The sequence below is a fragment of the Pseudophryne corroboree genome, unplaced genomic scaffold (assembly GCF_028390025.1).
Source record: "Pseudophryne corroboree isolate aPseCor3 unplaced genomic scaffold, aPseCor3.hap2 scaffold_539, whole genome shotgun sequence".
NCBI lineage: Eukaryota > Metazoa > Chordata > Amphibia > Anura > Myobatrachidae > Pseudophryne > Pseudophryne corroboree.
Window position 1 is genome coordinate 207838 of NW_026970140.1, and position 23513 is coordinate 231350.

Genomic DNA, 23513 nt, shown 5'->3' on the forward strand with positions numbered 1-23513 from the left:
GGATGGAGCGGTGCGGGGGCAAGGCTTCAAAATGGGGTCTGCAACGGAGGAGACACAGGGGGCGTGGTCACAGCGGCTGTATGACATCACATTCAGCCGCTGTGATCACAAAAATGGTGGCGGCTTCCTGCGCGCACATACAGTCTGCACCAGCAGGAGGCTACATCATTTTTTATGATCACGCTGAACTGCAGTGCGACTGCAATTACAGCATGGTCAAGAAGGGAGGCGTCATGCTGGGTGGCCATGCCCTTTCACTGTGCAGGAGCCAGCACCGCTCACACACTAGTCCCCGGGTGCAGCCCCCAACCCCCGGGACACCCGGAGCAACAAAATGTAGATTCAGGCCACCAGGCCACGCCCCTACCTATGAAACCATGCCTCCTTTTTACCATTGCGCTGCTTATCTGCGCGCACTGCATTACAATCTCCCTCGCCACCTCTCTGGGTGTCACCAGTGATAGTGACACCTCTGCCATGCTTGTAGCAGCTGGTCCTAAGATCTACGCCTCAAGCCCTGAGTGTTTGCCCTTGTGACTTGTTGATCATCATAGCGAAGCAGATGCTTACAGAAAACTGCAGGGGCTTAGATTGAAAATAAAAAAATTGATAGGTATAAGGTAGAGAGGAGCGGGTTCGGTTCTCCGAGAACCGAATTCCCCACGAACTCCACGTTGTTTACACTGGTCCGAGGCAGGCTCGGTTGTTCCCGCCTGACTCGGAAAACCTGAAAAAGGGAAAATGTCATCATCCCGCTGTCGGATTCTCGCGAGATTCGGATTCCATATAAAGAGCTGCGCGTTGCCGCCATTTTTACTCGTGCATTGAAGATAGAGCGGAATGGACGTGGCTATGTTCTCTCAGTGGAAATATCAATATCAGTGCTCAGTATCAGTGGTTACTTATTGCTGCTCAGTAATACTAGTAGTGTGTATCTCCTGCTCAGTGTCAGTTCTCAGTAGTATCCTCATCAGTGCTCAGTATCACTGCTCATTGTCTTGTGCTGCATTGTGGTGCTCAGCATACTACAGTACATTACTAATAGTCCAGTGCTGCATCTTGCTGCTCAGTGTCAGTTCTAGTATCCTCATCAGTGCTCACTATCACTGTTCATTGCATTTTGGTTTTCTGTATACTACAGTAACATAGTAATATAGTAACATATAGTAACATAGTTTTTGAGGTTGAATAGAGGCAAATTGCCCATCGTGTTCAACCTGTTTTAAGTTGTGATGATTCTACATACTTGCTGAATAATGTTTTATGACTAGTTAGCTACTATAACTCATGTTACCCCCGGATTAACCATGTTGATATTTTAAGTATTATAACCTTGGATAGCTTTTTCATTCAGAAATGTATCCATTCCTTTTTTAAATCCAATTACAGAGTCCACCATTACCACCTTCCCTGGCAGGGAATTCCACATCCTGATTGCCCTAACAGTGAAGATCATAGTATCTCACCTGGCAGGTAAGTAGGAGTTGGGCTAGAGCTGTGGAGGATTGCTGCTCGGGCACCCCCTGTCAAGTGAAGGAGATCCAACTGAGGCAGCACAAGGGAACTCTCGAAAGAAGAACAAGGCTAGAGGAAGATCTGAGACAAAGAAATCTGACTTTTACCAGAGCTGACCAGAGGAAAGCACAAACACAGTCCCCCACTACCACAAATAATGCAGTCGAGTTTCCCACATTTGGGGAAATCACAGGGGTCAGCATACCCAGAATGCAATGAATGAACCTCACCCTGGGAGAACAATCTTCATGACCATGGTATCTCCTATGCAAAATAAGTATGATTTGGGATAGGGCTGGGGAGGGCCGCTGCTCAGGCACATCTCTGTCAAGTAAAGGAGATTCAACTGAGGCAGCACAAGGGAACTCTCATCTGGGGACAACAACTGCAGGGAGAACACATATTTTCAGATGAAAATCTTGGTCATGCTCTGGTTTCTCTTCAGAACGAACAAATCTTTCGCCTTTTACTAAAGATTTCCGTGGAGAGGAGCAAAACTGAGTTTTACCTCAATTTTTGCATGCCCCATCTTTTTGGGGTTTCTTTTATCGGTTTAAAGATAGAATGAGTGTGCTTTAATGAAAGCTCATTTGCATAGAAATTACAGTAAATGTTTGTTTCTTTTCAAACAGAACTTTCTTGACCATGCTACTTGCTTGAAAGATCTGGGAGCACATGGAATACAGTACAAACCATGCTTATGGCAAGGAGAAGCCAGGTGAGAAATCTGCTTTCTTTCAAATTGGGCGCTCACTTTGATCTGAATGAGGACTGCTGGCATGGCACTCAGGCGACAGGTGGAATCTTGGTCATGCTCTGGTTTCTCTTCAGAACTAACAAATATTTCGCCTTTTATTAAAGATTTCCGTGGAGAGGAGCAAAACTGAGTTTTATCTCAATTTTTGCATGCCCCATATTATTGGGGTTTCTTTTATCAGTTTAAAGACAGAACGAGTGTGCTTTCTTGTTAGCTTTAATGTAAGTTTATTTGTATAACAATGACAGTAAATGTCTGTTTCTTTTCAAGCAGAACTTTCTTGACCATACTAATTGCTTGAAAGATCTGGGAGCACATGGAAAAGAGTACAAACCATGCTTATAGCAAGGGGAAGCCTGGTGAGAAATCTGCTTTCTTTCTTTCAAATTGGGTGCTCACTTTGAGCTGAATGAGGACTGCTGGCATCAGGGCCAGCTCTAGGCATGTTCGAATAGAGCGGCCGCGCAGGGCGCCACCCTTAATGGGCGCCACGCGCTGGCGCTGCCATATTCGATGCTGGAGCCGGCCCTGTGTGTGTGCTGCTGCAGCATTTGGCGGTCGCGCTGTGTATGCGCGCTGCGCGGCGCCGGTATCTAACGTCAGACGCCGGCGCCGCGCATAGCCCGCCTGCACAAGTGGCCGCCCACCCGCCCGCCAGCCCGGACCCAGGCTCAGGCTCACTCGCCCGGCCTCCCGCCCGCCCGCCAGCGCTCCCACACAGGCGGACAGCAGTACTCCTCCCCAGCGCCGCAGGTATTTTTTTTTTTTGGGGGGGGGGGGGATCCGCACTGTGGGGGCATTTCTGGCACACAGGGGGCATTTTTGGTTATGTGGGGGCATTTCTGGCACTGTGGGGGCATTTCTGGCTCTGTGGGGGGCATTTCTGGCACTGTGGGGGCATTTCTGGCACTGTGGGGGCATTGCATATCTGGCTCTGTGGGGGCATATTTGGCACTGTGGGGACATATCTGGCCCTGTGGGGGCATATCAGGCACTGTGGGGACATTTCTGGCACTGTGGGGGCATTTCTGGCACTGTGTGGGCATTTCTGGCACTGTGGGGGCATTTCTGGCACTGTGGGGGCATTTATCTGGCTCTGTGGGGGCATTTATCTGGCTCTGTGGGGGCATTTATCTGGCTCTGTGGGGGCATTTATCTGGCACTGTGGGGGCATTTCTGGCACTGTGGGGACATATCAGGCACTGTGGGGGCATATCTGGCACTGTGGGGGCATATCTGGCACTGTGGGGGCATTTCTGGCACTGTGGGGGCATTTCTGGCACTGTGGGGGCATTTATCTGGCTCTGTGGGGGCATTTATCTGGCACTGTGGGGGCATTTATCTGGCACTGGGGGCATTTATCTGGCACTGTGGGGGCATTTCTGGCACCGTGGGGGCATATCTGGCACTGTGGGGGCATATCTGGCACTGTGGGGACATATCTGGCACTGTGGGGGCATTTATCTGGCTCTGTGGGGGCATTTATGTATCAGGCACCGTGGGGGCATTTATGTATCAGGCACCGTGGGGGCATTTATGTATCATGCACCGTGGGGGCATTTATGTATCATGCACCGTGGGGGCATTTATGTATCAGGCACCGTGGGGACATTTATGTATCTGGCACCGTGGGGGCATTTATGTATCTGGCACCGTGGGGGCATTTATGTATCTGGCACCGTGGGGGCATTTATGTATCAGGCACCGTGGGGGCATTTATGTATCTGGCACCGTGGGGGCATTTATGTATCTGGCACCGTGGGGGCATTTATGTATCTGGCACCGTGGGGGCATTTCTTGCACTGTGGGGGCATTTCTTGCACTGTGGGGACATTTCTTGCACTGTGGGGGCATATCTTGCACTGTGAGGGCATTAATGTATGTGGCACTGTGGGGGCATATCTGCGCTGTGGGGGCATTTATCCATCTGGAACTGTGTGGCCATTTATGTAGCTGGCACTGCTGGGGGGCATGTCACGTGTAGCTGGCACTGCTGGGGGGCATGTCATGTGTAGCTGGCACTGCTGGGGGGCATATCATGTAGTGTTCCCGCTAGGCGTCTGTGGCTGGGCAGTGTGTCTCAGTGCTCTACCTGGTGCAATGTGTCTAACGTGCTCTTATAGGAGGTTCTACCTGGTGCAATGTGTATTAGCTGCACTACTGTGTGGTGTAATGTGAATTGCCACTATAATGTGGCTACGCACCTTCCCCACGAAGTAACTCCCCTAAATTTTTGCTGCTCGCCTTCGGCGCGCACTGTCCATGCTTTAGCGTGTGGAAATGGGAACAACAAGCATTACAGTATGTACATCATTTTGCCCACCTAACTTAAAAATGTGCCCTCCCTGTGATCAGCAACCTGCCCTAAAAAGTGAACACTAGCACGTGTAGCTGGCACTGCTGGAGGGCATGTCATGTGTAGCTGGCACTGCTGGGGGACGAGACCACGCCCACTTTTTCAAGAGGCCACGCCCACTTTCCCAAGGGCGCGCGCGCCTTTGGCGCGCGCATGGGGGGGGGGGCACTTTTACATTTTCTCGCTCAGGGTGCTAGTAGGCCTGGAGCCGGCCCTGGCTGGCATGGCACTCAGGCGACAGGTGGAATCTTGGTCATGCTCTGGTTTCTCTTCAGAACGAACAAATCTTTCGCCTTTTACTAAAGATTTCCGTGGAGAGGAGCAAAACTGAGTTTTATCTCAAATTTTGCATGCCCCATCTTATTGGGGTTTTATTTTATCGGTTTAAAGATAGAACGAGTGTGCTTTAATGTAAGCTCATTTGCATAGAAATGACAGTAAATGTTTGTTTCTTTTCAAACAGAACTTTCTTGACTATACTAATTGCTTGAAAGATCTGGGAACACATGGAAAAAAATACAAACCATGTTTATAGCTAGGGGAAGCCTGGTGAGAAATCTGCTTTCTTTCTTTCAAATTGGGTGCTCACTTTGAGCTGAATAAGAACTGCTGGCATGGCACTAAGGCGACAGGTGGAATCTTGGTCATGCTCTGGTTTCTCTTCAGAACGAACAAATCTTTCGCCTTTTACTAAAGATTTCCGTGGAGAGGAGCAAAACTGAGTTTTATCTCATTTTTTCCTTGCCCCATCTTATTGGGGTTTTATTTTATCTGTTTAAAGATAGAACGAGTGTGCTTTAATGTAAGCTCATTTGCATAGAAATTACAGTAAATGTTTGTTTCTTTTCAAACAGAACTTTCTTGACCACACTAATTGCTTGAAAGATCTGGGAGCACATGGAAAAGAGTACAAACCATGTTTATAGCAAGGGTAAGCCTGGTGAGAAATCTGCTTTCTTTCATTCAAATTGGGTGCTCACTTTCAGCTGAATGAGAACTGCTGGCATGGCACTCAGGCGACAGGTGGAATCTTGGTCATGCTCTGGTTTCTCTTCAGAACTAACAAATATTTCGCCTTTTATTAAAGATTTCCGTGGAGAGGAGCAAAACTGAGTTTTATCTCAATTTTTGCATGCCCCATATCATACCTCCCAACTGTCCCGATTTTCACGGGACAGTCCCGTTTTTTGGGGACTGTCCCGCTGTCCCACCTGCGGGCCGCAGTGTCCCGCGGTGGGGAGGACAGTTGGGAGGCTCTGTCTGTCGCTGCCCTGCTTAGCAGAGCAGCGGTGAATAGACGCTGTGCGCATGCGCACAGCGTCTATTCACTGAAGTCAGAGGGAGAGGTGGCATGCCAGCGGCTCACAGAGCGCTGGGCATGCCCCCTCAGTGCCGAAAACGGGGGCGTGACTCGCGATCGCGGGTCCTCCCGCGAAGTCACACCCCCTTTTACTTAGGCCACGCTGCAATTGTTCATGCCGTTGGCTTGTGTTCTGTTGAATGCCACGTTCTGCGGCATGCTTAAGGTGTGAGCTGGTAAGATGCTCACCTTAGTTTAACAATAAATCCTTTCCTCGAAATGTCCGTCTCCCTGGGCACAGTTCCTATAACTGGAGTCTGGAGGAGGGGCATAGAGGGAGGAGCCAGTTCACACCCTTTGATAGTCTTAAAGTGCCCATGTCTCTTGCGGATCCCGTCTATACCCCATGGTTCTTAATGTGACCCCAGCATCCTCTACGGACTAAGAGAAAAGGATGCCCTTGCGCACTATCCTGACTTCTCCTCCCGTCTGCTTACTTTGTGCCTTCCAACGCACAATGCGAACTACAGGTGGTGCTGCAGGGCCCACACCCTTTTACTTGCCTTACAGAACAGCTCTGGAGCTGTTACAGTGCCCAGCTGCTGCAAGAAATCAGCTTGAATGCTTCAGGGGATGGGGCATGGCCAACATGAGCCCCACACCAAAGGAGGGTGGGGGTGTTTAATGAGAACTAGGGGTCATCCAAGCACTGCAAAAGGCCGCCATGCCCTGCACGCCCCTTTTCTCTTTTCATATGCAGATGAGGGTTCCAGCCAACTTTGGCCCACTGCTTGGATAACATCACTGTATGCAAATCCGTCTGCTGCAGACCTTCCCCCAGGAATGCTTGTACTAGATGTTGCATATGGTTTGATATTTGATGGTGCTTCAGTATTAGGCAGCCTTCCGCCCTCCCATGTTCATCTGAAAAGATGTGGTCTCCCTGCAGTTGTTGTCCCCAGACGAGAGTTCCCTTGTGCTTCCTCAGTTGAATCTCCTTAACTTGACGGGGGAGGGGCTGCCAGAGCAGACACCCTCCCCAGCCCTATCCCAACTCATACTTATTTTGCATATGAGATTTCTTGATCATGAAGATTGTTCTCACAGGGTGAGGTTCATCCATTATATTTTAAAATAGGAAGGTACAAATTACATATTTGAATTGCATTTATGTGCTGGATTCAAATGTCCCCCCCCCCCTTCCATTCTCAATTGTGCCCGTCAGCAGCTATTCTAAGGTTGCTGCCAATGGGTGTGACACATTAATTTCTTCTGTGGGGTACACTGGACTCCACAAGGATTCACATTGGGGTGTAGAGTAGGATCTTGATCTGAGGCACCAACCGGCTCAAAGCTTTTGACTGTTCCCAAGATGCTCAGTGCATTCTCCTCTATAACCCCGCTTCCATGAACAGGGAGCTCAGTTTGTAGTTGGTGCCTTCAGTAGCAGGCCACTTAACAGGGGCCTGCCTCAGGCAGCCTATTCTTAGCTATAAATTTTGACAAGAAAAGAAGAACTTGTTTTATGAGAATCTACAAGGGCTGCAGCAGGCTAGGTCTAATAGACATCTTTACTGCAGCTTCATCACTCCCAGCGACGCTGTATACTCCCGTGCCCTGGTTGCTGGGTCACTGCAGCGGAGGCTCCGGTTTCATCCTAAGGTCAGTCACACACACACCACCCTTCCGGATCACGAGGCCGCTGTTGAAGGGGAGCGTGGCCGTAGGGGGTGGACTGTGTGCGCACTGGCGTGGACACTGATTACTGGGCAGCCGCTCCACTAGCCACCAGGTACAGTTAAGGAGCACAGGTCTGGGGGTTTTTCTCCTATATTAACCCAATTTTGTACTGCCCGCAGCGCATTGTGATAGGTAATAGGGCCTGATTCAGGTTGGATTGCAATCACAATAAGCGATCCAACTGCAAAAATTGCTAAGAGCATACGCATGTGCCTGCATTTTCTGCGGCACCCCGCAGAGAATGCGATCGCCTCTGCCTGTCAATCGGGGCGGGGGGGGGGGAATAGGTGGGTCAGCAACACTCCATTTCCAAGTGAGGGATGGAGCGGTGCGGGTGCAAGGCTTCAAAATGGGGTCTGCAATGGAGGAGACACAGGGGGCGTGGTCACAGCGGCTGTATGACATCACATTCAGCCGCTGTGATCACAAAAATGGTGGCGGCTTCCTGCGCGCACATACAGTCTGCACCAGCAGGAGGCTACACCATTTTTTATGATCACGCTGAACTGCAGTGCGACTGCAATTACAGCATGGTCAAGAAGGGAGGCGTCATGCTGGGTGGCCATGCCTTTTCACTGTGCAGGAGCCAGCACCGCTCACACACTAGTCCCCGGGTGCAGTCCCCAACCCCCGGGACACCCGGAGCAACAAAATGTAGATTCAGGCCACCAGGCCACGTCCCTACCTATGAAACCATGCCTCCTTTTTACCATTGCGCTGCTTATCTGCGCGCACTGCATTACAATCTCCCTCGCCACCTCTCTGGGTGTCACCAGTAATAGTGACACCTCTGCCATGCTTGTAGCAGCTGGTCCTAAGATCTACGCCTCAAGCCCTGAGTGTTTGCCCTTGTGACTTGTTGATCATCATAGCGAAGCAGATGCTTACAGAAAACTGCAGGGGCTTAGATTGAAAATAAAAAAATTGATGGGTATAAGGTAGAGAGGAGCGGGTTCGGTTCTCCGAGAACCGAATTCCCCACGAACTCCACGTGGTTTACACTGGTCCGAGGCAGGCTCGGTTGTTCCCGCCTGACTCGGAAAACCTGAACAAGGGAAAATGTCATCATCCCGCTGTCGGATTCTCGCGAGATTCGGATTCCATATAAAGAGCTGCGCGTTGCCGCCATTTTTACTCGTGCATTGAAGAGAGAGCGGAATGGACGTGGCTATGTTCTCTCAGTGGAAATCTCAATAGCAGTGCTCAGTATCAGTGGTTACTTATTGCTGCTCAGTAATACTAGTAGTGTGTCTCTCCTGCTCAGTGTCAGTTCTCAGTAGTATCCTCATCAGTGCTCAGATCACTGCTCATTGTCTTGTGCTGCATTGTGGTGCTCAGCATACTACAGTACATTACTAATAGTCCAGTGCTGCATCTTGCTGCTCAGTGTCAGTTCTAGTATCCTCATCAGTGCTCACTATCACTGTTCATTGCATTTTGGTTTTCTGTATACTACAGTAACATAGTAATATAGTAACATATAGTAACATAGTTTTTGAGGTTGAATAGAGGCAAATTGCCCATCGTGTTCAACCTGTTTTAAGTTGTGATGATTCTACATACTTGCTGAATAATGTTTTATGACTAGTTAGCTACTATAACTCATGTTACCCCCGGATTAACCATGTTGATATTTTAAGTATTATAACCTTGGATAGCTTTTTCATTCAGAAATGTATCCATTCCTTTTTTAAATCCAATTACAGAGTCCGCCATTACCACCTTCCCTGGCAGGGAATTCCACATCCTGATTGCCCTAACAGTGAAGATCATAGTATCTCACCTGGCAGGTAAGTAGGAGTTGGGCTAGAGCTGTGGAGGATTGCTGCTCGGGCACCCCCTGTCAAGTGAAGGAGATCCAACTGAGGCAGCACAAGGGAACTCTCGAAAGAAGAACAAGGCTAGAGGAAGATCTGAGACAAAGAAATCTGACTTTTACCAGAGCTGACCAGAGGAAAGCACAAACACAGTCCCCCACTACCACAAATAATGCAGTCGAGTTTCCCACATTTGGGGAAATCACAGGGGTCAGCATACCCAGAATGCAATGAATGAACCTCACCCTGGGAGAACAATCTTCATGACCATGGTATCTCCTATGCAAAATAAGTATGATTTGGGATAGGGCTGGGGAGGGCCGCTGCTCAGGCACATCTCTGTCAAGTAAAGGAGATTCAACTGAGGCAGCACAAGGGAACTCTCATCTGGGGACAACAACTGCAGGGAGAACACATATTTTCAGATGAAAATCTTGGTCATGATCTGGTTTCTCTTCAGAACGAACAAATCTTTCGCCTTTTACTAAAGATTTCCGTGGAGAGGAGCAAAACTGAGTTTTACCTCAATTTTTGCATGCCCCATCTTTTTGGGGTTTCTTTTATCGGTTTAAAGATAGAATGAGTGTGCTTTAATGAAAGCTCATTTGCATAGAAATTACAGTAAATGTTTGTTTCTTTTCAAACAGAACTTTCTTGACCATGCTACTTGCTTGAAAGATCTGGGAGCACATGGAATACAGTACAAACCATGCTTATAGCAAGGAGAAGCCAGGTGAGAAATCTGCTTTCTTTCAAATTGGGCGCTCACTTTGATCTGAATGAGGACTGCTGGCATGGCACTCAGGCGACAGGTGGAATCTTGGTCATGCTCTGGTTTCTCTTCAGAATGAACAAATCTTTCGCCTTTTATTAAAGATTATCCGTGGAGAGGAGCAAAACTGAGTTTTATCTCAATTTTTGCATGCCCCATATTATTGGGGTTTCTTTTATCAGTTTAAAGACGGAACGAGTGAGCTTTCTTGTTGGCTTTAATGTAAGTTTATTTGTATAACAATGACAGTAAATGTCTGTTTCTTTTCAAGCAGAACTTTCTTGACCATACTAATTGCTTGAAAGATCTGGGAGCACATGGAAAAGAGTACAAACCATGCTTATAGCAAGGGGAAGCCTGGTGAGAAATCTGCTTTCTTTCTTTCATATTGGGTGCTCACTTTGAGCTGAATGAGGACTGCTGGCATGGCACTCAGGCGACAGGTGGAATCTTGGTCATGCTCTGGTTTCTCTTCAGAACGAACAAATCTTTCGCCTTTTACTAAAGATTTCCGTGGAGAGGAGCAAAACTGAGTTTTATCTAAATTTTTGCATGCCCCATATTATTGGGGTTTCTTTTATCTGTTTAAAGACAGAACGAGTGTGCTTTCTTGTTAGCTTTAATGTAAGTTGCCATAGATGCAGTGAAACACGCGTGTAGGGCACGGCGTGTCCTCGTGTATTTGACTCATGTGAAATGTTATAAAACAAAAATATATGATTATGATGTTAGCTGTTAGTCTCCACTAATAGGGAATAGAAGCTGAGCTATAAGAAAGGAATACACTAGATATGATGTCACTTAGCAATTACAATGTCTAAAGTGCATACAGATAGCTACTAATAACTCTTGATAAGAAAGTATATCAGTGTGGGTATATTTATATGATGGGATATTGGGACTAGTGAATATATATCACTCCTGCTGTCCAGATTGGCAATAACCAGACAATTATGATAAGAGTAGAGATGTCACATGGGCTGCTATAGATATTAATTTAATGCTGTATGTGTCATTTGTTACAAATGGATACATTTTCTATGAGTCAGCCTAGCAGCTGCATGTTCTAATAGAACACTATCCTCACACAGAATCTGCTAACCTTGAGATAACTAAATGACAGTGTGTAACAGTCTCTTTACTATAAGACTGTTACAAAGTAATATATATATTTGAAGTCAGTCTAGCAGCTGTGTGTTCCAGCAGTTTATAAGACAAAGAAAATCTCCTATTGTGGAATCTAGACACATGGGACTGCTGGCCTGTGTCATACTATTTCTATGTAATACCAGTAACATGTATATAACTGTTACATAATTGTTACAAATGGATAAATCTTTGAGTCAGCCTAGCAGCTGCATGTCCTAACAGGACACCATAAATCCTTTACAGTGTAACAAATTGATTGGTAACACTTAAAGGCTGGAGAGCAGTTATATGCCTTACTAGCATACTCAATATACCACATTATTACACCAGTTACCACGATTATTGACAGCGCATTTGATATATTATATTACCCTCACACTGAGTCTGTTTACCTTTAGATAACTAAGTGACCGAATATGTAACAGTTTCTCTATCATAAGACTGTTACAAAGTGAGATAGATATATTTGGAAGTCAGTCAAACAGCTGTGTGTTTCAGCGGTTTATAAGAAAATTCCTCATTGTGGAATCTGGACCACTAAGGGTTATTATATATATAGCACATGGAATTGCCACATCTCCCTATATGATAATTTCATTACACTGTAACATAATAAGAATTAACTCTTTAACAGTGTAAATAGAGAGTAATGAATCTCTGACACATGGAATATATTATTTCTTAGATGAATTGGATAAACCATTATGACAGACACTTTGCTTCCTAATAAGAATTGAGGTGGCTATACCTCTAAGGAAAGCATTATTGCCTACGCCTAGATCAGATTAAATAAGATCTGGCTGAATATATGAAGGAAGGTTGCTATTTATATGAGAATTGGAATTGCTATATTCCTTAAGGCAACCCCACCGATTGATATATGTTGTCAATTAAGTATATCTGAACGGCTATATCTGGACCAGATTTAATAAGATCTGGCTGATTATATGAAGGAGGGCTGCTATTTATATTGGAATTGCCATATTCCTTAAGGCAACCGCACCTGTTGGTATATCTCGCCAATTAACTATATCTAAACAGCTAAATTAAAGCTATTCATCATTTTTTTAGTTTGGATATTAATAAATATGATCTTTCCATGATGCATAGAGATTTCCCTATCAAGTGATTCCTTATCCGATATAGAAAGCTATCCCCCTATGGTATTGAATTTAGGAATATAGTCTTAGGGGACACAGAGAAATAAGTGATCCCCATCTACCTAAGCACCCCACAAATTGGAGGTTAGCTTACCGGTTATACTCAATCACCCCCACAAATTCGCCAATGGGGATGGCTTCCCGGGAGGTAACCCCTATTGAGTGAAGGGAGTATATAGGATACGACCCAGTGGTACCTGACGACATAGATACTAACAGCTATTTAATAACATTACGCTAGAAAGTGATTATTAGCAACATATATATCTATATAAACAACCCCGCCAGGGTTGTGCCTTCAAAAATAATCACACACGGACACGCTTTTTAAACCTTTTTTTCACATCTCTTTATTCTTCTTATGCACATGTATGTTAGTTCTGTGATTTTAACCTTTATGTTTCACTGCAGTTTGGGATAATAATATTAATATTTATCCAATTTTAATACATACTTAATAAAGGTTATATTTTATGATTCATTCATTCTGTCCAGTGCGTCAACAGTGCAGATTTCTTCTTGTTTTTTCTCCCAAATTCTATAACAATGACAGTAAATGTTGTTACTTTTCAAACAGAACTTTCTTGACCATGCTACTTGCTTGAAAGATCTGGGAGCACATGGAAAACAGTACAAACCATGCAGTATCACAAGAGCCTTTATTTGATCTTTCATGAAGATAGAGCAGAATTGAGGACACGTCAACAATTTCTGCCGAAGGTGGTTCATCTTTCCACATGGTGCCTTTGGCCACTGACACCTTCGTTGAGTCAAAGTCTCTGGCTGTGGTCAGAACTTTGAAAATTTATGTCACCAGAATGGTTCAGATTAGGAAAACAGAGGCTCTGTTTGTCCTGTATGCTCCCAACAGGATTGGGTGTCCTGCTTCCATGTAGACCATTATGCGCTGGATCTGTGGTAAGATTCAGCATGCTCATTCCACGGCAGGATTGCCGTTACTGAAATAGGTGAAGACCCATTCTACTAGAAAGGTGGGTTCATCCTGGGCAGCTGGTCGGGGAGTCTCGGCATTGCAATTTTGCCGAGCAGCTATTTAGTAAACACTTTTGCTAAGTTTTACAAGTTTGATACCTTGGCTGATGATAACCTCAAGTTGGGTCATTCGGTGCTGCAGAGTCGTACGCACTCTCCCACCCGTTCAAGAGCTTTGGTATAACCCCATGGTTCTTAATGTGACCCCAGCATCCTCTAGGTCGTATGAGAAAATAGGATTTTAATACCTACCGGTAAATCCTTTTCTCTTAGTCCGTAGAGGATGCTGGGCACCCGTCCCAGTCCATACTGTGTCTGCAGTTATTACTTGTGGTTATACACATGTTGTGTTATGGTTCTGGTCAGCTTTTTGCTGCAATTGTTCATGCCGTTGGCTTGTGTTCTGTTGAATGCCACGTTCTGCGGCATGCTTAAGGTGTGAGCTGGTAAGATGCTCACCTTAGTTTAACAATAAATCCTTTCCTCGAAATGTCCGTCTCCCTGGGCTCAGTTCCTATAACTGGAGTCTGGAGGAGGGGCATAGAGGGAGGAGCCAGTTCACACCCTTTGAAAGTCTTAAAGTGCCCATGTCTCTTGCGGATCCCGTCTATACCCCATGGTTCTTAATGTGACCCCAGCATCCTCTACGGACTAAGAGAAAAGGATGCCCTTGAGCACTATCCTGACTTCTCCTCCCGTCTGCTTACTTTGTGCCTTCCAACGCACAATGCGAACTACAGGTGGTGCTGCAGGGCCCACACCCTTTTACTTGCCTTACAGAACAGCTCTGGAGCTGTTACAGTGCCCAGCTGCTGCAAGAAATCAGCTTGAATGCTTCAGGGGATGGGGCATGGCCAACATGAGCCCCACACCAAAGGAGGGTGGGGGTGTTTAATGCGAACTAGGGGTCATCCAAGCACCGCAAAAGGCCGCCATGCCCTGCATGCCCCTTTTCTCTTTTCATATGCAGATGAGGGTTCCAGCCAACTTTGGTCCACTGCTTGGATGACATCACCGTATGCAAATCCGTCTTCTGCAGACCTTCCCCCTGGAATGCTTGTACTAGTTGTTGCATATGGTTTGATATTTGATGGTGCTTCAATATTAGGCAGCCTTCCACCCTCCCATGTTCATCTGAACAGATGTGGTCTCCCTGCAGTTGTTGTCCCCAGACGAGAGTTCCCTTGTGCGTCCTCAGTTTAATCTCCTTAACTTGACGGGGGAGGGGCTGCCCGAGCAGCCACCCTCCCCAGCCCTATCCCAACTCATACTTATTTTGCATATGAGATCTCTTGATCATGAAGATTGTTCTCACAGGGTGAGGTTCATCCATTATATTTTAAAATAGGAAGGTACAAATTACATATTTGAATTGCATCTATGTGCTGGATTCAAATGTCCCCCCCCCCCTTCCTTTCTCAATTGTGCCCGTCAGCAGCTATTCTAAGGTTGCTGCCAATGGGTGTGACACATTAATTTCTTCTGTGGGGTACACTGGACTCCACAAGGATTCACATTGGGGTGTAGAGTAGGATCTTGATCTGAGGCACCAACCGGCTCAAAGCTTTTGACTGTTCCCAAGATGCTCAGTGCATTCTCCTCTATAACCCCGCTTCCATGAACAGGGAGCTCAGTTTGTAGTTGGTGCCTTCAGTAGCAGGCCTCTTAACAGGGGCCTGCCTCAAGCAGCCTATTCTTAGCTATTAATTTTGACAAGAAAAGAAGAACTTGTTTTATGAGAATCTACAAGGGCTGCAGCAGGCTAGGTCTAATAGACATCTTTACTGCAGCTTCATCACTCCCAGCGGCGCTGTATACTCCCGTGCCCTGGTTGCTGGGTCACTGCAGCGGAGGCTCCAGTTTCTTCCTAAGGTCAGTCACACACACACCGCCCTTCCGGATCACGAGGCCGCTGATGAAGGGGAGCGTGGCCGTAGGGGGTGGACCGTGTGCGCACTGGCGTGGACACTGATTACTGGGCAGCCGCTCCACTAGCCACCAGGTACAGTTAAGGAGCACAGGTCTGGGAGTTTTACTCCTATATTAACCCAATTTTGTACTGCCCGCAGCGCATTGTGATAGGTAATAGGGCCTGATTCAGGTTGGATTGCAATCACAATAAGCGATCCAACTGCAAAAATTGCTAAGAGCATACGCATGTGCCTGCATTTTCTGCGGCACCCCGCAGAGAATGCGATCGCCTCTGCCTGTCAATCGGGGCGGGGGGGGGGGAGAGGGGGGTCAGCAACACTCCATTTCCAAGTCAGGGATGGAGCGGTGCGGGGGCAAGGCTTCAAAATGGGGTCTGCAACGGAGGAGACACAGGGGGCGTGGTCACAGCGGCTGTATGACATTACATTCAGCCGCTGTGATCACAAAAATGGTGGCGGCTTCCTGCGCGCACATACAGTCTGCACCAGCAGGAGGCTACACCATTTTATATGATCACGCTGAACTGCAGTGCGACTGCAATTACAGCATGGTCAAGAATGGAGGCGTCATGCTCGGTGGCCATGCACTGTCACTGTGCAGGAGCCAGCACCGCACACACACTAGTCCCCGGGTGCAGCCCCCAACCCCCGGGACACCCGGAGCAACAAAATGTAGATTCAGGCCACCAGGCCACGCCCCTACCTATGAAACCATGCCTCCTTTTTACCATTGCACTGCTTATCTGCGCGCACTGCATTACAATCTCCCTCGCCACCTCTCTGGGTGTCACCAGTGATAGTGACACCTCTGCCATGCTTGTAGCAGCTGGTCCTAAGATCTACGCCTCAAGCCCTGAGTGTTTGCCCTTGTGACTTGTTGATCATCATAGCGAAGCAGATGCTTACAGAAAACTGCAGGGGCTTAGATTGAAAATAAAAAAATTGATGGGTATAAGGTAGAGAGGAGCGGGTTCGGTTCTCCGAGAACCGAATTCCCGACGAACTCCACGTGGTTTACACTGGTCCGAGGCAGGCTCGGTTGTTCCCGCCTGACTCGGAAAACCTGAACAAGGGAAAATGTCATCATCCCGCTGTCGGATTCTCGCGAGATTCGGATTCCATATAAAGAGCTGCGCGTTGCCGCCATTTTTACTCGTGCATTGAAGAGAGAGCGGAGAGGACGTGGCTATGTTCTCTCAGTGGAAATCTCAATATCAGTGCTCAGTATCAGTGGTTACTTATTGCTGCTCAGTAATACTAGTAGTGTGTCTCTCCTGCTCAGTTTCAGTTCTCAGTAGTATCCTCATCAGTGCTCAGTATCACTGCTCATTGTCTTGTGCTGCATTGTGGTGCTCAGCATACTACAGTACATTACTAATAGTCCAGTGCTGCATCTTGCTGCTCAGTGTCAGTTCTAGTATCCTCATCAGTGCTCACTATCACTGCTCATTACATTGTGGTGTTCTGTATACTACAGTAACATAGTAATATAGTAACATATAGTAACATAGTTTTTGAGGTTGAATAGAGGCAAATTGCCCATCGTGTTCAACCTGTTTTAAGTTGTGATGATTCTACATACTTGCTGAATAATGTTTTATGACTAGTTAACTACTATAACTCATGTTACCCCCGGATTAACCATGTTGATATTTTAAGTATTATAACCTTGGATAGCTTTTTCATTCAGAAATGTATCCATTCCTTTTTTAAATCCAATTACAGAGTCCGCCATTACCACCTTCCCTGGCAGGGAATTCCACATCCTGATTGCCCTAACAGTGAAGATCATAGTATCTCACCTGGCAGGTAAGTAGGAGTTGGGCTAGAGCTGTGGAGGATTGCTGCTCGGGCACCCCCTGTCAAGTGAAGGAGATCCAACTGAGGCAGCACAAGGGAACTCTCGAAAGAAGAACAAGGCTAGAGGAAGATCTGAGACAAAGAAATCTGACTTTTACCAGAGCTGACCAGAGGAAAGCACAAACACAGTCCCCCACTACCACAAATAATGCAGTCGAGTTTCCCACATTTGGGGAAATCACAGGGGTCAGCATACCCAGAGTGCAATGAATGAACCTCACCCTGGGAGAACAATCTTCATGACCATGGTATCTCCTATGCAAAATAAGTATGATTTGGGATAGGGCTGGGGAGGGCCGCTGCTCAGGCACATCTCTGTCAAGTAAAGGAGATTCAACTGAGGCAACACAAGGGAACTCTCATCTGGGGACAACAACTGCAGGGAGAACACATATTTTCAGATGAACATGGGAGGGCAGAAGGCTGCCTAATACTGAAGCACCCCCAAACAATAAACCAAATGCAACTACTAGTGCAAGCATTCCTGGGGGAAGGCCTGCAGCAGATGGATTTGCATATGGTGATGTCATCCAAGCAGTGGGTCAAAGTTGGCTTCAACCCTCGTCTGCATATGAAAATAAAAATGGGGTGTGCAGGGCATGGCGGCCTTTTGCGGCGCTTGGATGACCCCTAGTTCGCATTAAACACCTCCACCTTCCTTCGGTGTGGGGCTCATGTTGGCTATGCCCCAGCCCCTGAAGCATTCAAGCTGATTTCTTGCAGCAGCTGGGCACTGTAACAGCTCCAGAGCTGCTCTGTAAAGCAAGTAAAAGGGTGTGGGCCCTGCAGCACTACCTGTAGTTTGCATTGTGCTTTGGAAGGCACAAAGTAAGCAGACGGGAGAAGTCAGGATAGTGCACAAGGGCATAGAAGGGAGCGGCTCAAGAAAAGAGAAGTGGAAACAGACAGCAAACTAGGCTGGAGAGAGACCTGAGACAAAGAGATCTGAATTATACGAGAGCCGACCAGAGGAAACACAAATTATGTAATCAAGTGTCCCACATTTGGGGAAATCGTAAGAGCAGCACACCCAGAGTGCATTGGGTGAGCCTTGCCCTGGGAGAAGCACCTTCCTGATCATAGTATCTCACCTGGCAGGTAAGTAGGAGTTGGGCTAGAGCTGGGGAGGGTCGCTGTTCGGGCACCCCCCTGTCAAGTGAAGGAGCTCCAACTGAGGCAGCACAAGGAAACTCTCGAAAAAAGAACAAGGCTAGAGGAAGATCTGAGACAAAGAAATCTGACTTTTACCAGAGCTGACCAGAGGAAAGCACAAACACAGTCCCCCACTACCACAAATAATGCAGTCGAGTTTCCCACATTTGGGGAAATCACAGGGGTCAGCATACCCAGAATGCAATGAATGAACCTCACCCTGGGAGAACAATCTTCATGACAATGGTATCTCCTATGCAAAATAAGTATGATTTGGGATAGGGCTGGGGAGGGCCGCTGCTCAGGCACATCTCTGTCAAGTAAAGGAGATTCAACTGAGGCAGCACAAGGGAACTCTCATCTGGGGACAACAACTGCAGGGAGAACACATATTTTCAGATGAACATGGGAGAGCAGAAGGCTGCCTAATACTGAAGCACCCCCAAACAACAAACCAAATGCAACAACTAGTACAAGCATTCCTGGGAAAAGGTCTGCAGAAGACGGATTTGCATACGGTGATGTCATCCAAGCAGTGGGCCAAAGTTGGCTGGAACCCTCATCTGCATATGAAAAGAGAAAAGGGGTATGCAGGGCATGGCGGCCTTTTGCGGCGCTTGGATGACCCTTAGTTCGCATTAAACACCTCCACCCTCCGTCGGTGTGGGGCTCATGTTGGCTATGCCCCAGCCCCTGAAGCATTCAAGCTGATTTCTTGCAGCAGCTGGGCACTGTAACAGCTCCAGAGCTGCTCTGAAAGGCAAGTAAAAGGGTGTGGGCCCTGCAGCACTACCTGTAGTTTGCATTGTGCGTTGGAAGGCACAAAGTAAGCAGACAGGAGAAGTCAGGAGAGTGCACAAGGGCATAGAAGGCAGCGGCTCAAGAAAAGAGAAGTGGAAACAGACAGCAAACTAGGCTGGAGAGAGACCTGAGACAAAGAGATCTGAATTATACGAGAGCCGACCAGGGGAAACACAAATTATGCAGTCAAGTTTCCCACATTTGGGGAAATCGCAGGAGCAGCACACCCAGAGTGCAATGGGTGAGCCTTGCCCTGGGAGAAGCACCTTCATGATCATAGTATCTCACCTGGCAGGTATGTAGGAGTTGGGCTAGAGCTGGGGAGGGTCGCTGCTTGGGTACCCCCCTGTCAAGTGAAGGAGATCAAACTGAGGCAGCACAATGGAACTCTCGAAAGAAGAACAAGGCTAGAGGAAGATCTGAGACAAAGAAATCTGACTTTTACCAGAGCTGACCAGAGGAAAACACAAACACAGTCCCCCACTACCACAAATAATGCAGTTGAGTTTCCCACATTTGGGGAAATCACAGGGGTCAGCATACCCAGAATGCAATGAATGAACCTCACCCTGGGAGAACAATCTTTATGACCATGGTATCTCCTATGCAAAATAAGTATGATTTGGGAAAGGGCTGGGGAGGGCCGCTGCTCAGGCACATCTCTGTCAAGTAAAGGAGATTCAACTGAGGCAGCACAAAGGAACTCTCATCTGGGGACAACAACTGCCGGGAGAACACATATTTTCAGATGAACATGGGAGGGCAGAAGGCTGCCTAATACTGAAGCACCCCCAAACAACAAACCAAATGCAACAACTAGTTCAAGCATTCCAGGGGGAAGGTCTGCAGAAGACGGATTTGCATACAGTGATGTCATCCAAGCAGTGGGCCAAAGTTGGCTGGAACCCTCATCTGCATATGAAAAGAGAAAAGGGGTATGCAGGGCATGGCGGCCTTTTGCGGCGCTTGGATGACCCTTAGTTCGCATTAAACACCCCCACCCTCCTTCGGTGTGGGGCTCATGTTGGCCATGCCCCAGCCCCTGAAGCATTCAAGCTGATTTCTTTCAGCAGCTTGGCACTGTAACAGCTCCAGAGCTGCTCTGTAAGGCAAGTAAAAGGGTGTGGGCCCTGCAGCACTACCTGTAGTTTGCATTGTGCATCGGAAGGCACAAAGTAAGCAGACAGGAGGAGAAGTCAGGATAGTGCACAAGGGTGTAGAAGGGAGGGGCTCAAGAAAAAAGAAGTGGAAACAGACAGCAAACTAGGCTGGAGAGAGACCTGAGACAAAGAGATCTGAATTATATGAGAGCCGACTAGGGGAAACACAAATTATGCAGTCAAGTTTCCCACATTTGGGGAAATCGCAGGGGCAGCACACCCAGAGTGCAATGGGTGAGCCTTGCCCTGGGAGAAGCAACTTCATGATCATAGTATCTAACCTGGCAGGTAAGTAGGAGTTGGGCTAGAGCTGGGGAGGGTCGCTGCTCGGGCACCCCCCTGTCAAGTGAAGGAGATCCAACTGAGGCAGCACAAGGGAACTCTTGAAAGAAGAACAAGGCTAGAGGAAGATCTGAGACAAAGAAATCTGACTTTTACCAGAGCTGACCAGAGGAAAGCACAAACACAGTCCCCCACTACCACAAATAATGCAGTTGAGTTTCCCACATTTGGGGAAATCACAGAGGTCAGCATACCCAGAATGCAATGAATGAACCTAACCCTGGGAGAACAATCTTCATGACCATGTTATCTCCTATGCAAAATAAGTATGATTTGGGATAGGGTTGGGGAGGGCCGCTGCTCAGGCACATCTCTGTCAAGTAAAGGAGATTCAACTGAGGCAGCACAAGGGAACTCTCATCTGGGGACAACAACTGCAGGGAGAACACATATTTTCAGATGAACATGGGAGGGCAGAAGGCTGCCTAATACTGAAGCACCCCCAAACAACAAACCAAATGCAACAACTAGTGCAAGCATTCCTGGGGGAAGGCCTGCCGCAGATGGATTTGCATATGGTGATGTCATCCAAGCAGTGGGTCAAAGTTGGCTTCAACCCTCGTCTGCATATGAAAAGAGAAAAGGGGCATGCAGGGCATGGCGGCCTTTTGCGGCGCTTGGCTGACCCCTAGTTTGCATTAAACACCTCCACCCTCCGTCGGTGTGGGGCTCTTGTTGGCTATGCCCCAGCACCTGAAGCATTCAAGCTGATTTCTTGCTGCAGCTGGGCACTGTAACAGCTCCAGAGCTGCTCTGTAAGGCAAGGTAAAAGGGTGTCGGCCCTGCAGCACTACCTGTAGTTTGCATTGTGCGTTGGAAGGCACAAAGTAAGCAGACAGGAGAAGTCAGGAGAGTGCACAAGGGCATAGAAGGCAGCGGCTCAAGAAAAGAGAAGTGGAAACAGACAGCAAACTAGGCTGGAGAGAGACCTGAGACAAAGAGATCTGAATTACACCAGGTCCGTCATTATATTATATATACCTACAGTAGTTATATATATTTTTTTTTATATCATTAATTATCATCTCTATACTAGCAGACGCAGTACGGTAGTCCACGGCTGTGGCTATCTCTGTGTCGTCAGTGCTCGTCCATAATTGTATACCTACCTACCTGTGGTGGAAGTTTTTTTCTATCTTCTTCATACTAGTAGTTTAGCAGTCTGCTGACAGTGTCCACCAGGTCCGTCATTATATTATATATACCTACAGTAGTTATATATATTTTTTTTTTATATCATTAATTATCATCTCTATACTAGCAGACGCAGTACGGTAGTCCACGGCTGTAGCTACCTCTGTGTCGTCAGTCACTCGTCATCCATAAGTATACTAGTATCCATCCATCTCCATTGTTTACCTGAGGTGCCTTTTAGTTGTGCCTATTAAAATATGGAGAACAAAAATGTTGAGGTTCCAAAAATAGGGAAAGATCAAGATCCACTTCCACCTCGTGCTGAAGCTGCTGCCACTAGTCATGGCCGAGACGATGAAATTCCATCAACGTCGTCTGCCAAGGCCGATGCCCAATGTCATAGTACAGAGCATGTAAAATCCAAAACACAAAAGATCAGTAAAAAAAGGACTCAAAAATCTAAATAAAAATCGTCGGAGGAGAAGCGTAAACTTGCCAATATGCCATTTACCACACGGAGTGGCAAGGAACGGCTGAGGCCCTGGCCTATGTTCATGGCTAGTGGTTCAGCTTCACATGAGGATGGAAGCACTCAGCCTCTCGCTAGAAAAATGAAAAGACTTAAGCTGGCAAAAGCACAGCAAAGAACTGTGCGTTCTTCAAAATCACAAATCCACAAGGAGAGTCCAATTGTGTCGGTTGCGATGCCTGACCTTCCCAACACTGGACGTGAAGAGCATGCACCTTCCACCATTTGCACGCCCCCTGCAAGTGCTGGAAGGAGCACCCGCAGTCCAGTTCCTGATAGTCAGATTGAAGATGTCAGTGTTGAAGTACACCAGGATGAGGAGGATATGGGTGTTGCTGGCGCTGGGGAGGAAATTGACAAGGAGGATTCTGATGGTGAGGTGGTTTGTTTAAGTCAGGCACCCGGCGAGACACCTGTTGTCCGTGGGAGGAATATGGCCATTGACATGCCTGGTGAAAATACCAAAAAAATCAGCTCTTCGGTGTGGAAGTATTTCAACAGAAATGCGGACAACAGGTGTCAAGCCGTGTGTTGCCTTTGTCAAGCTGTAATAAGTAGGGGTAAGGACGTTAACCACCTCGGAACATCCTCCCTTATACGTCACCTGCAGCGCATTCATCATAAGTCAGTGACAAGTTCAAAAACTTTGGGCGACAGCGGAAGCAGTCCACTGACCAGTAAATCCCTTCCTCTTGTAACCAAGCTCACGCAAACCACCCCACCAACTCCCTCAGTGTCAATTTCCTCCTTCCCCAGGAATGCCAATAGTCCTGCAGGCCATGTCACTGACAATTCTGACGAGTTCTCTCCTGCCTGGGATTCCTCCGATGCATCCTTGAGTGTAACGCCTACTGCTGCTGGCGCTGCTGTTGTTGCTGCTGGGAGTCGATGGTCATCCCAGAGGGGAAGTCGTAAGACCACTTTTACTACTTCCACCAAGCAATTGACTGTCCAACAGTCTTTTGCAAGGAAGATGAAATATCACAGCAGTCATCCTGCTGCAAAGCGGATAACTGAGGCCTTGGCATCCTGGGCAGTGAGAAAC

General features: G+C 47.3%; 16 non-coding genes and 1 pseudogene across 16 annotated transcripts; 8 read left to right on the forward strand and 9 right to left on the reverse strand.

The window, feature by feature from the left end:
- Nucleotides 1–1632: 1632 nt before the first annotated feature.
- LOC135032037 (U1 spliceosomal RNA) lies at nt 1633–1796 on the reverse strand. Its single transcript, XR_010227600.1, has one exon. It is a non-coding gene; the product is annotated as a U1 spliceosomal RNA (small nuclear RNA).
- Nucleotides 1797–1940: 144 nt separating this feature from the next.
- Nucleotides 1941–2056, forward strand: LOC135032052 (U5 spliceosomal RNA). Its single transcript, XR_010227609.1, has one exon. It is a non-coding gene; the product is annotated as a U5 spliceosomal RNA (small nuclear RNA).
- A 270-nt stretch (nt 2057–2326) lies between these two features.
- Nucleotides 2327–2442, forward strand: LOC135032084 (U5 spliceosomal RNA). The gene has a single exon (XR_010227640.1). It is a non-coding gene; the product is annotated as a U5 spliceosomal RNA (small nuclear RNA).
- Nucleotides 2443–4883: 2441 nt separating this feature from the next.
- On the forward strand, nt 4884–4999 carry LOC135032056 (U5 spliceosomal RNA). Its single transcript, XR_010227613.1, has one exon. It is a non-coding gene; the product is annotated as a U5 spliceosomal RNA (small nuclear RNA).
- Nucleotides 5000–5274: 275 nt separating this feature from the next.
- On the forward strand, nt 5275–5390 carry LOC135032069 (U5 spliceosomal RNA). Its single transcript, XR_010227626.1, has one exon. It is a non-coding gene; the product is annotated as a U5 spliceosomal RNA (small nuclear RNA).
- A 275-nt stretch (nt 5391–5665) lies between these two features.
- On the forward strand, nt 5666–5778 carry LOC135032088 (U5 spliceosomal RNA). Its single transcript, XR_010227644.1, has one exon. It is a non-coding gene; the product is annotated as a U5 spliceosomal RNA (small nuclear RNA).
- Nucleotides 5779–9617: 3839 nt separating this feature from the next.
- LOC135032049 (U1 spliceosomal RNA) lies at nt 9618–9781 on the reverse strand. Its single transcript, XR_010227606.1, has one exon. It is a non-coding gene; the product is annotated as a U1 spliceosomal RNA (small nuclear RNA).
- A 144-nt stretch (nt 9782–9925) lies between these two features.
- Nucleotides 9926–10041, forward strand: LOC135032062 (U5 spliceosomal RNA). Its single transcript, XR_010227619.1, has one exon. It is a non-coding gene; the product is annotated as a U5 spliceosomal RNA (small nuclear RNA).
- A 270-nt stretch (nt 10042–10311) lies between these two features.
- LOC135032086 (U5 spliceosomal RNA) lies at nt 10312–10428 on the forward strand. Its single transcript, XR_010227642.1, has one exon. It is a non-coding gene; the product is annotated as a U5 spliceosomal RNA (small nuclear RNA).
- A 286-nt stretch (nt 10429–10714) lies between these two features.
- On the forward strand, nt 10715–10830 carry LOC135032053 (U5 spliceosomal RNA). The gene has a single exon (XR_010227610.1). It is a non-coding gene; the product is annotated as a U5 spliceosomal RNA (small nuclear RNA).
- Nucleotides 10831–17458: 6628 nt separating this feature from the next.
- Nucleotides 17459–17622, reverse strand: LOC135032111 (U1 spliceosomal RNA). The gene has a single exon (XR_010227667.1). It is a non-coding gene; the product is annotated as a U1 spliceosomal RNA (small nuclear RNA).
- Nucleotides 17623–18293: 671 nt separating this feature from the next.
- LOC135032045 (U1 spliceosomal RNA) lies at nt 18294–18456 on the reverse strand. Its single transcript, XR_010227604.1, has one exon. It is a non-coding gene; the product is annotated as a U1 spliceosomal RNA (small nuclear RNA).
- A 152-nt stretch (nt 18457–18608) lies between these two features.
- Nucleotides 18609–18772, reverse strand: LOC135032105 (U1 spliceosomal RNA). Its single transcript, XR_010227661.1, has one exon. It is a non-coding gene; the product is annotated as a U1 spliceosomal RNA (small nuclear RNA).
- A 671-nt stretch (nt 18773–19443) lies between these two features.
- LOC135032014 (U1 spliceosomal RNA) lies at nt 19444–19606 on the reverse strand. Its single transcript, XR_010227581.1, has one exon. It is a non-coding gene; the product is annotated as a U1 spliceosomal RNA (small nuclear RNA).
- A 152-nt stretch (nt 19607–19758) lies between these two features.
- LOC135032101 (U1 spliceosomal RNA) lies at nt 19759–19922 on the reverse strand. The gene has a single exon (XR_010227657.1). It is a non-coding gene; the product is annotated as a U1 spliceosomal RNA (small nuclear RNA).
- A 702-nt stretch (nt 19923–20624) lies between these two features.
- Nucleotides 20625–20759, reverse strand: LOC135032034 (U1 spliceosomal RNA; annotated as a pseudogene).
- Nucleotides 20760–20911: 152 nt separating this feature from the next.
- On the reverse strand, nt 20912–21075 carry LOC135032115 (U1 spliceosomal RNA). The gene has a single exon (XR_010227671.1). It is a non-coding gene; the product is annotated as a U1 spliceosomal RNA (small nuclear RNA).
- Between the last annotated feature and the right edge of the window lie 2438 nt (nt 21076–23513).